Source organism: Pseudonaja textilis, chromosome 4 (assembly GCF_049901715.1).
Source record: "Pseudonaja textilis isolate UNSWEBS1 chromosome 4, rPseTex1.2, whole genome shotgun sequence".
NCBI classification, from domain to species: domain Eukaryota; kingdom Metazoa; phylum Chordata; class Lepidosauria; order Squamata; family Elapidae; genus Pseudonaja; species Pseudonaja textilis.
In genome coordinates this window covers 42,549,714-42,562,139 of record NC_141993.1, presented here as the reverse complement: position 1 = coordinate 42,562,139, position 12,426 = coordinate 42,549,714, and the positions used below count along the sequence as shown (strand labels likewise).

At 32.6% G+C, this 12,426-nt stretch overlaps 1 protein-coding gene and 1 long non-coding RNA gene across 23 annotated transcripts in view; one reads left to right on the top strand and one right to left on the bottom strand.

Annotated features, from left to right (window-relative positions):
* TCF7L2 (transcription factor 7 like 2) overlaps positions 1-12,426 on the top strand; it is a 220,498-nt gene that overhangs the window by 2,084 nt on the left and 205,988 nt on the right. The window lies entirely within an intron of this gene.
* Positions 1-12,426, bottom strand: part of LOC148125803 (uncharacterized) — a 503,025-nt gene that overhangs the window by 444,933 nt on the left and 45,666 nt on the right. The window lies entirely within an intron of this gene.

Below are 12,426 nucleotides of genomic sequence, written 5' to 3'. Positions count from 1 at the left end.
TACTAATTTACTGGGATAGTTGCCATTGAATGATTAATTGGTGTTAAATTGTATCTTTTATCTACACCCTTTTACGGGCACTCTTGTTTTTAAATTTATTGCGGATGACAGTTTAACTGCAAGCATCTTGCTTTCCTGTGTGTTTTTTTTCTCCCTTCTATTTTTCTTCTTTTCGTTTTTGGTTTGATTTCTGAGGGTTTCTTGAGAAGAGAGTGTTGGGAAAATGTTATTTGCATTCCTTTGCAAGGCAACGTTTTCAAAAAGGCACAGTTGGTTTTTCATGAAGGATAGAGATGTCATAATCACTGTATAACTATGACATAATATGTATATTATTATTTCTATGATCCTGTCTTGCCTTAGGAGTACCCACTGATTTTTTTTTTTATTATGTACAAAAAAATCTCAAGCAATCTCCCCCTTTCTTATTCTCTGGCTTCAGTAAGAGTCAGCAGGATTATTAAAATATAGACTTATCTTTTTCTTCTTAAAAACAATTACATTTTAGCAAAAGAATTAAATAAAAGAACAAGCCTTTACATGAATGGAATATTTTAAATCACAAGCAACACACATTACTCTTACTGAAGGATGTATACTTTTATGGGTGTGGCAGAAAGTCCAGAAGGCGTGGCAGAAAATAAGTTGCTGTAGCCATTACCATAGATTGTTGCTTTATAGTTATTTTCATAGTTTGATTCATGTTGGCTACTATTTTATATTACTTTATAGATTATAGATTGATTCCAACTGTACCTGCTCTTCTTAGAAATGAAGTAAACTTTTTATAATGTTATTTCTAAACTGACTTACAATATCCCCAGGGATTGCAGAATTCATACACAATCTGTTGTTAGGTTTTCTGTTTAATTTTTAAATTAAGATAAGTTTTCTATCCTACTTACCTTTCTTTTGGTTTCTTCAGATTACCTTTTTCTCTTATAGTGGCAGTATCAGACATAAATGTTGAGTAATACATTCATTATTAAATGCTTGTGGGATTCCTGATAACACCAGTCTGGAATAGGAGATATTTTTAATGCATTATAAAATATCAGGGTCAGACTTGTTTTTATTCAGATCCCAAATACAGATTACAAGTTGTAGAGGTCAAGGATGACTAAATCATGTTTACATGTGTATTTTTAAATATTTTGAAGGATGTGATTAACTTAGTGAATATATTTTATAATTTGCTGCATTTTGGGGTCATAATCAAAGCAAGTATATATTTTATAATCACAGTTTTGGTATAATGGAAAGAAAGGATGACTAAATACAGTATTGGCAAGGTAGTGTGACAGGTAAAGGATAGGCTGTATGTTGGCAAAATTGTGGCTATTTTAATGTAAACTATGACAGTATACATTTACTCACCAAGGAATTTCTAGAAATAATTTGGAAAAATTAAATTTGTCTATGAAGATTCTCTCTTATATTTGTTTGGCTAGAGATCTGAGACACAAATTCCTTTTTCCATATAATAAAGGATATTGTGGTTTAATATATATTGCATTTTTTTCTGGTCGTACTTTTGTTCTGGATTAGATACATCATCTTTTGAAATGAATGGGGACTATTTATGTGAATGTTTGAATAGACTTTGGATCAGGCCCTAAACAGTTATCTTTAATAGAAAAAATCACTTAGTAATAAAGCCCTTTCTGAGGAGTCAGTGCTTTGTATAAAATCTGTTATTTTTGTTGTTGGTATAACAGGTGACCTTGTTCTTTGCCATCACATGATTCAAAAAGCATTTTCCATCCTCAATAGACAATTTTATTATTTGCATGACAGCCAGCTGTATATTTCAGTTTCTTTTTCTTTTTGTCATGCGACTTAAATCATAGCTATAAAGAAAATCCATTCTTTACTTTGTTGCAAAGCTAAAACTATTTAAAAATCAATTTTATATTGTACTGTTCAGAATATATTCAAACCATTAGGATATTGTTTTTGCAATTCAGAATGTAAGTAAATAACTAATAGTTACTTACATAAGTAATACTACCCTCCCAATTTGAGTGAATGTACTATTGTTTTTAAAACTTTATCTGGGTAATTATTGTCCCTTTTCCACTGTAGACCTGGGGTTTTATTTTTATTTAGAAAAATCTTTGTCCTTTGATAATTTAAAATTGATTTATAGAAATACTGATCTATGATTTTGTTCTTGCTGTATAAATATAAATAGTTTAAAGCAATCATTAATAGTCCAATCCTGGATAATGTTGATTTGGAAGCAAGCTCTTACTTTCAGGTAAACATGAAGGGATTAAAGTATAAATTTTGTTATAGCAAGTAATAGTTCAGTTACTGAAGATTGTTCAAAATTGATAGCAATAGTTGTATTTTTCAGAGAACAAAGATTCCTCTGCATCATACTAATTCTGCTTTTCACAGAATAATATACCTGGCTGTTAAGAGAACCAATATACATTAAGGAGGGCTCTATTATAGATTTAAACAAAGGATTTAGAACTAACTTGTGTGAAAATGGATGTCATGAGAACTTCATGACATGAAATTTAATTTCAGAAATCAGTGATACAGCAATTAAGTAGCAAGAATTTTTCTGGTTATTGAAATTTTACAGTTAATATTTCAAAATATTCCTATTAACATTAAAGGTTGTTCAATATATTCCTACATTTTTTGCTTTTTTGATAGATTTTATTTCTCTGAGTATTTTTTTTATTACTAAACATAAAGGAAGGGAATTATTTGTGATTTAAAAAAATAAGCATAAAGGAGGGGAATAGTTCTATATTTAAAATTTAATAATTCCTTTTTTAATGTTCTGACCCACCCTCCTTAATCTTCAATTGAAGAATCTAGATGCAAGGGGGTAAAGAGTTAATGGGATTCCTCCACCTTTTCCTCCTGCTATGAATTGTTTTGACAACAGTTTTCAAAAGTGTGACAATCTGAGCTTCTGCAGTTCAATATAATATTACTGTAATTATGCAGGTCATTACATTTTAAGTAGAGAACAATGAAATGCTTATCATGCTGAAAAAAAGAACAGGTGTTCCTGCCCTTTGGTATTTATGCTAATTTGTTGTTCAGGTCCTTTAGAAATATTTATAGCTTTGCATAGTTCAAAATTCTGTTTCAAGTGTGAAGGTTTGGTTCACTGCTAATCTGTAGGCTGAAATTTGATTTCTGAAATAAGGATGATGGTGGTAGTTGAATGTTAGCCATTTATATCCAGTTTTCAAATCTGAGTGAGTTTGGGGCTCACTGGCAGGGACAAGCTGTTTACTAAATTGTACCATTCATTTAATTAATGGTTTTAGTGAAAAAAGTGTTTCTTCTCCTGAACTGTGCAAAAATAACCAGTAAAATTAAGTACATTGTCTGTAGCTCTCAGTTCTTAGCATGCTGCTTCTGTATCAGAAATAGCTTTGTAAACTTCATATGAGTAATGTCCTTTCAGCCTCTCTTGTCGGAATTCTTTTTAAAGTCAGACTGGAGGAGAGAACCAATGCATTATCCTGCTTCTCACTTAGAAAAACTCTGGCAGGCTAGATTTTATGTTTAATGAAGGCAAAATGTAACCACATTTTCATTTTCATGTCTCTTATGTTACTTTTGGGGGGGAGACTGATCTAAAATATAGATTATTGGCTTGCTAAACTTGGCGTTTTACTTTAAACAGCTCTAGGGTTCATGCATTAGGAAGATTATTCTTCTTTCTGTTTTTTAAATACAGTAAAAAAAAAAGACAGCTGCAGAATTCTCTTTCTTTGCTTTTGCATAGATGTATACCATGACTAAAATTGCTCAACCCCCATTTACAGCTGTCTGACAGTTATGTGGAAGCTGGGTTATGGCTGTTAAGCACGAGACAACCTGGATTTAACAAATGTTTCCCTAAATAGAGAAGAGGGGATTGCTGGACGGATGGGGGTAGAAGTTGAAAAAAACACCAAGGCAACAAATCATGCCTTTCTTGAAGCATACTTGCTAGCTTTAAATGAAGAACAGAATAGACGTTATTTGAGATGAAGTGCCTATAGTTGCCAACAAAAGAAGAAGATAAAAGAAGATTAAAAAAAAACTTTTTTTTAATTTGATTTAGAGATATAGGTAGAAGTAGAGTGTTCTGTCTGTGGTGGGATCTTTTTATCTTTTGCTACTGCAGAACTTTTAGCTGTTGCTTTATTGTTTGCATAATATGCATTCTCCCAAACCAGTTTTTTTAAATTTACATCATTGTTTCTGTACTGAGCCATGACAAATATTGTTGGCCAGCAACTGATAATTGGGTGTGTTTGTGAAGGAAATGGTTAACTTTACAACCAAAAGCAAACTTGTACCTCCACAGGTCTGCTGAAAGAAATGTGCCACATTCATTTGCTGGCAGGCACTGAAGGGTCATAAATCTACAGGATTTATTTACAGCCCATAACACTTATGAATGCTAAGATATTTGACGCCACGCTGGCCTTATAATATCCAAGGTCCATAGACACTGGCAGTGGGTCAGGTTTCTTTCACTAATTATAAGCAATAAGAGATGGGAGAGGTGGGGGGAGGAATTAAGAAAACCAGCCCATGAAAAGCTGGGATTGTTTTGGGGAGAGTGGGAGGTTAGTGCTTGTTCTCCTTAAATGTGGGGCAGCCTTTTCATAGGATTCAGAGTTAACTCTTACAATGCTGAAGAACAATTTGAAGAACGCTAAGCAGACCTCTAATATGAGCTGCCTTCGTACAATATTGTGGGAGATCTCCAGGTGGAAATCTCTCAATCACTTTTCATAGAACACCTTCCAAGAAATGTACAATGCTCTTCAATGCTTGGTGTTCTATGTTAAGAAAAATAAATTATGTAAGAAAAATAATTTGTATAAAAAAATTCCATGTGTGAACACTATATTTTTATGGAATGTTTAGCTATGCATTTTCTTTAACAAAAGCTTTGATACAAAATACCCAGAAAAAATAAGGTTGCTGATTTCAAAAACAAATTATAAAATTAACCCACAGAATAGAACAGAATATATTTTTCCAAGTGGGTCTCAGAAGTAATAAAAATCTAGTTGACTTATGTGATTATCTAATGAGAAAAATTAATATGCTGAATATGCAGAGATGTTTGGGAAATATATGTATGATTGATAACTATTGCTAAAATGGAATCCGAAGATTCAAGGTTCACCATGTTTTTATACATCAGGAAAGTCTTGGAAAGCAAGAAGAATGTTACTTTAGAGGGCCCTTCAACACTATATTTCTTTAATTGGTATCTTGATGTTTCTCTCTCTATTTTAACATTTATAAGCAGTCTTAAGAGCACAGCTCTTTTAAAGAAAGTTCTAGAAATGACTATAAACATATATCTTTTATGCATTTTATTTAATCTAAGGCATTTTATAAATTAGTTTGAGGAAAGGAATCTGAAAAGAAATAAACATCTTTCCTCCCATATGTATGTTTGTATGTAATTTTTTTAAGTAGCACTTTTTAAATAGTAATTTCTCAATGTATCTAGGACAGTGGTTTATGATGATTCCCATTCAATAGGATTCTGTAATGTATTAGTCTCTTAAGCTAAGTCTACATCTCTTAACAGAATAGTCACTAGTTAACAGTAAGATGATATAGTAGTATATTCTAGCAGGTTATCATTTTTTTGTTGTTGATGAACATTCAGGTTGACACTAGTTCTACTCTTTTTAAGTATTTCATTTCCTTGATTCACATTCTTTTACTGTATAGTCAGACCAACAGGCATGAATGAGTTAATTTACTAACTTTAGTGCAATTTGGGAGCCTCATTGGCTTTAACAGGGTGTAGCATATTTCCAGTGTTTAATTAGTACATAATTGTTCTTAGCTGCCAGAAGGGATAATATGCCGAAAAAGTGGCATTGTTCTACAGTCTTCAGTTTTAAAATGATAAATCACTTGCATATTTGTGCAATGATTCAAATGAAGCTGAGATCTCTCCAGCTCAACATGTGGTAAATTGTAAAGTCAATGAATTGCAGATGTAGGCTATAGTCCAATTGGGGTTTTGTTTGTGGAGATGTGTGTGTGCGTGTGTGTGTGTGTGTGTGTGCATGCGTGCGTGCGCAGAGGGAAAAAAGAGGATCAGTATAAATATTATGAAACACAAAGTATATCTAGAGATGTTGGTTTTAGCTATCATTTTGTCTTTCAATACTGTGCATTAACTTGACGGCAATGGTACAGTTAATCTTAATAATGTGAAAAAATGGCTTTTTTGCACATAACAATTAGATCATCACTCTGCTATTAAGTAAGAAAGATATCCCATAAATATTTTTATAGAAACATTTTTAATGAAAGTTATAACCAGATTGTGTATCTCTTTGAGCATTTGCTGCCAGTTCTATAAGAGATGCATTTTTACATTCCCTGCACACCCAGAAGTCTCATCAACTTCACTAAAACTTATTGCTAGAATAAGTGAGGCATAAAAACCATGTTTTCGCTCAATGACCCCCATTGTTTTCCTCTTAGTTATCTAGAACTACTTGTTAGGTTGCTGTAGACCCTGTTTTAAATAGCCAAGCATTGAAGCACCATTGTATTTTTCTTCCTGAATGGATTACGTAGATATAGTTATTTATTATTTAAGATTGTTAGAATATAAATTTTCTTAACATGTAATATCATTTCTAGTTTTTACTAGTAGTTTTAACTATATCACAGTGGTAACTTGATTGCTTTAGTAATGTAAACTAAGTCAAAGTACAAAGGATGCTTAGTTGTCTGTTTTCAGATGACAAGTAACAATGGATTAATTTAGATGACTTTTTTTTAAATAAAAGCTTCATCTTATTTTATTATTGGACTTTTTGCACAAAGGATGCTTAGTTGTGTGTTTTCAGATGACAAGTAACAATGGATTAATTTAGATGACTTTTTTAAAAATAAAAGGTTCATCTTATTTTATTATTGGACTTTTTGCATTGTAAACATTTGTTATAAATTATATCATTATATATTTCTTCTAACTTTTTTCTAAAATATACACTAAACACTTAAACTTGTAATTCTCTATATCTAACATTTTGGCTACGATCAGTACAACCACAGTAATAAATCCACTGTGGACTGAGTTTTCAAAACCAGGTTTAAAAGTAATCTATACTTTATGCAAATTAGTAGTAATTATGTGTATCTTGGTACATATGGTTACACTAAACCACATAATGAGAAAGATAATATTCATCTTCACTTATAGCATATCACCCCTTGAAAGTCAATTGAAATATCCAAAAATAGCTTGAAAACCAGGAAATATTTGAACCATTGATAGAAGAGATACCATATGCAATAAAACCTCATGATGATATCCCTTGAGATAACCCTGTAAATCCACATTTTAGATCAAGATTTAGATCAAGTTAGGGAAAGAATAAATAATAAAATTAAGAATAAATAAAGGGAAAGAATAAAGAATAAGGAAGAACAGATCTACATTTCTGGAGCATAAACCAAGCATCAGTGACAATATGTGAGTTTGCATTTAATTTAGCTTCTTCTGGCTTTTCCTATATAACTGTCAAATCTTTAGTATTCTGTCAAATTATTAGTTAGAGATTAAAGGTATTCAGCAAGATTAAAGCGTTATTCTTTCATGCACTGGCACTATTATTTACTTTTACTTCTAAGTATAGATGGCCACAGTGTCCAAATCAACAAGCTAGTAACTTTTCTTATGCATGATTTGCATAATTAGGTTTGTGAAATTTGACTTAGAGCATTGATTATTATTAATATTAGGATTGGATGGGATTGAGGATACTAATCATGGCTAATATTTAAATGGATGATTAGGATCTTAACATTATGTCAATTATGTAATTAATACAGCTATTTCCAGAATGAACTGATGAACTTTTGATGAAGTACCAACATGTTATCCAGTGATAGACTTATCATTAATGAGAATTTTGTTTTAGTATTTAAACAGAGTCAGCCAGGATTGTCATTAAGAGCCATGCAGTTGTTTCAAGATAGACAGCTATACAAATCTTTTAAATAAATAAATGAAATGAAATCTTATGAAGGTAGCTGTTTTTTCTATCAGTTTATGTTTTGTCAGTTCTTTTTAGTGATATAAATAATTTTCATTCAATGAAGTGAGCTGCAGGTCACAAAACCACATTATGCCTTATGATTTTTTGGAAGTCTTCCTGACTCACAACATTTATAATATAAATAATCTCTACATACAACTCAAGTTTAGGTCAAACTTTATAATGTGGGCCATATAGTCAAAAAAATTACATGTTGAAGTGTGGTCCATTGACCTATACTGGTAAAGAAATATAGCAATTGATCCACTTTCAGAGTCCAGAGCCTACTTACTAACTCCATTTTATGTTCATACAAGTATTGATAACCTGCCTACTCCCACAGCCCTTCCACACGAGCTGACATTTGATTGGATCTTGCTTACTACCTCAGCCATGCATCTCCTCATGCATTGAGGTTCATCTGGTTAAAGGTTGCTTACTAGGTCAGCCTCATCTCCCGAATGCATGGACAATCACCTGCCTCATGAGAATGGATCAGTGGCTGAAAACTAGCTCCTTGAAGTATTCAAGCAACTACACAAGTGGTAACACAAGCACTTAATATTCAGAAAACTGGTTATAGTGATTAAGTCTTATGTGCAGTTATCAACCTTGGGTGTGTAGATGCTGTGCTAAGTGCAACTGTTATCACATAGTCAGCCTGAAAAGAAAAGTTGAAATAAGAAACACAATGATGAATGTCTAAAAATTGGACTTTATGAGGCTAACAATCCACTTGTCAACATGGCAGAATCAGAAATTTCTGTTGAAGAAATGAAATAATTCAGCCGGTATATACTTAATTTTTATCACATTTTGGCTTGACATTTTATTTTTAAAAAGCTTTCAAATTGGAGAAGATGAGAGGATATAAACAAATTCAACTAATTTCTGCACTGCAAAAATTGACATTTATTTATTTAGTGAGTTTTCCCCCAAACATTTATTTAGGGGTTGAAAAAAAGTATGATAAAGGCTAATGGAATTGATCTAAACAGGTTAACCATAAAGTAACATTCTAGTGCTGCCTGATGAGCAATTGTGCTTCAAAACAGTTTATTTGTAATATTGACTTATATAGCCATCCATATCACACTTGTACAGATGTTCCTGCTGTGCTTGTAGACTTCAGATTTGGATCACTATACAGAGAACTCATTTTGACTTGATCCCTGATTTGGTACTCTAGCAAGAAATTTTTGTCCTATTCTTTTGTTCCACTTATGTTGAACTTTATAGCTCCCTTTGAATGTCAATCTGGTTTACAAATAATGTTAAGTTGAATTAATTGGTTAAAATATCTCAGTTTGCATAAAACTAACCAAAGTCTTATACAAGCTAAGTCATTATTGGTTGAAAGAGAAATTTGAAATACCATTTTTCCAGATATCTGGTTGACCCTCTTTCTTAAAGTATAAAAGGCCTGATTATTCCCACAGGCAGTTAGGCCTGGATTTTAATCAACCACCATTTTTTAAACTGTTTTGACAGTGATTTGAAAGGGGATTTTTTTTTTACCCAGGGATGCATTGTAGTATGAAATTTGAATAGTGTTTTATTGACACTAGAAGTTCTTGACTTAAGACTACAATTGACCCAACATTTCTGTTGCCAAGCAACACTTAACAAAATTTCTGTTCTTAAGTGAATTTTACCCAACGTTACAACCTTTCTTGCCACAGTTGTTAAGTGAATCATTGCAGTTGTTAAGTTAGTAACACGGTTGTTACATAAATCTGGCTTCCCATTGACTTTGCTTGTCAGGTCGCAAAATGGGATTCCATGGCCCTGGTACACCACAATTATTATAAATATCAGACAGTTGCCAAGCATCTGACTTTTGATCATGTGACCACGTGCTGCAAGAGTCATAAATGTGAATCAAATAACCATATGCTGCAACAGTCATTAAGTGTGAAAAGTGGTCATGTCACTTTTTTCAGTACCATTGCAACTTTGAACAGTTACTAAATGAACTGTCGTAAGTTGAGGACTACCTGTATTAGGTTTTTATATTTTCATGTGACCACCTTAATGAAATGGGCAATTATTTAAATAAGTAAATAACTGTTATGTCCAGGTAGCTTCACATTTATAAACTTTTATTGTCTAGTTCTTCTCAGTGCTCAAACTTGGACATTAACACTAGAAATAGCAACAAGGCTTTATTCCTATGTCTGTATACAGAGGGAGAATTTTCAGAATTGTTGCTTTGGTATACCACATTCTGGTTTGGGGTACAAACCAGCTACCACATTCACAAAAATTAACTTGAAAGCATTTTTAGTTTCTTGTTCTAGGTTGGATACTAGATACAAATCTTACAAGTGTAAGTCTTTTGCTTTGAACATGACATTAAATGTAAAAGAAAAAGTGAAAATGTTTTAGTATAAGATTAGGAATGAACCATAGTCTAATGTCAGTGTGTGATAAACTAATATTTTTACTTGATTTGAAATAAGCCTTTTGTAAGATGGGTGGCTATATAAATTTGATTAATAAATACATATTACATGTTGCTAATGCTAATAATATTAATTTAGTTTTAAGTGTTTTGCCCAATTCACTCATTGAAATTATTTCTTAAACTGATTCATTTAGCACATCTATATCACAGTGCAGACCAGAACCCATAGCTAATATAATTGTGAATATAGTTAGGCTTGTTTTCTGTTAAGCCAGAATCTTTCCTCGTTCTTTTCTGAAATTAGAAGTCAGAATATAGTTACACAAATATGTCTATCCCTAAAAGTGTTTTCTCAAAACTCTGTATTACCAATACAATGCCAGCAGTGCATTCTGACAGAACAAACCAGACCATAACATGGTATACCCCTTATGAGCTTCAAGTGTAAGAAAAGGTGGATCCGTAAATAATCTTAGTTTGCTTAAAGAAAATAAAATATTGTTTAAAGCTACCATTTTTGTTGGCATGCGGATTTCAGCTATTGTTTAGCATGATGTTTAAACAGTAATGGTGATCTATGGTTTCTTGGGATATTGCTGGTTTGTTTTGTGTTGTCCTCACCCTCTAATCAAGTCTTTGATATGTAGAATAGAAACAGTTTAGAAAATAGAGTTTAAAAACCATGGTCTAGAATAGGATTTGGATCATGTTCAATAAAAAGGCCCAGACAAGCTTTTATTTAGCTTGAATCTGGCAGCTGAAAAAAAAAGGAAAAAAAAAGAAGCTCCACGGAAGGACAGTTTGTTACTGAGGCCTTTTGGGTTCCAAAGAGAAGTATATTTTTTAGGCAAAAGTGGTTTTCAGGCTAAGAAACTCAGTCTTGCAGAGAATCCTGTCAAGAACACACAAGTTGTTTGAACCTGAATGTGGAATTGTCACAATAATTAGAGCAATATCTATTAACTGAACGGCAACTTTTTAAAATAAAAGACAGATAAAACTTCAGATTTTGTTCTCCCTGTCTTTATGTCTCGTTCCATGATTCATTCCTGATCAACTGCTGCTTCTATTGATACATACTTGGGAACGAGGGCATGGGGTGAAAAAGGGCAGGCATGTTTTGTGCTACTTATTCATCATTAACTCCTTATTGTTTGATGAACTCTGGGTTGATATTTTGGGTGGGCTTTTTTGGTTTGCTCCTCTATGTGACATGTCACCATAGTTTGTCATTTAGTTCTTTTTGTGTGTTAAAACCATTGCTGCTTTGAGCAGCTGACTGTTGCTTATGTATTAGATTTAATTTGGGGGTATCTGAAGAGTTTATAAAAAAATGGAAATTTCCTGAGTTGGTAAAAAGAGCTCGGATATGGCAAGAATGCCATTCTCATAAGAAAAAGCTTTGGGGATTAAATTCTGTAATTTTCTGGTTTGTTATTCTGAGTCTAGATGACATTGCTAAGTGTCAAAAGAGCTGTCTTCTTGCAAATATATTTGTTTTAAATTGGTTTACTGTTGGGTTACAATGTCTTTCCTCTGGACTTCCTATTCCTTGACCAATTACAAGTACAGAGTCAGCATGCAAAATATTTCTAGCCATCATGATGTTGTAAGTTGGGCAGGCAAACTTCATCTCTTTCACTCTGCCTTTCATGAAACTCTGAACAGTTTGCCAGTCACAAAGGAAGTGTTTTATCACTCACTCCCATTTGTCCCCCTTTTGGAATTACTTCATTTGCTATTTTGTTACTTAGAGTGATTTTTTTGCTTGAGATAAGTTAACTCAAGACACTTCACTGAAACACTGAATCTAATTTTTCCCTATTCATTTTGTAACAACTCTGCCATCAACTCATTCTTGAAGAGATGAGAACTATAGGTGTAGGGGGAAAACAGTAAATGAGGTACTGTACAGGAACTTGCCCCATAGGGACTTCAGTCCAATAATTTTAAATCCCCTTC